Here is a 235-nt window from a genome sequence, read left to right on the forward strand (position 1 = left end):
GGAGGGCGAAGACCGGTTGTATCCTAAAGATCCAAACAAAAATATTTAACTTATTCTTATACAAATTCTCAAGCACTCGAGAGTCCTTGACACCGTGACTTAGATTTTTCCACATCTGTCGGTCATGCAGAATAATTGCTGCTATCTTCCTTTCTTCAAGGGAATCCCTGGATTTTGCTCTCGTACAAAAAAAAGTTACGTATGTGTGTGCGTGTCTGGCAGGATACCTGTCTGT

Source organism: Penaeus monodon, chromosome 23 (assembly GCF_015228065.2).
Source record: "Penaeus monodon isolate SGIC_2016 chromosome 23, NSTDA_Pmon_1, whole genome shotgun sequence".
NCBI lineage: Eukaryota > Metazoa > Arthropoda > Malacostraca > Decapoda > Penaeidae > Penaeus > Penaeus monodon.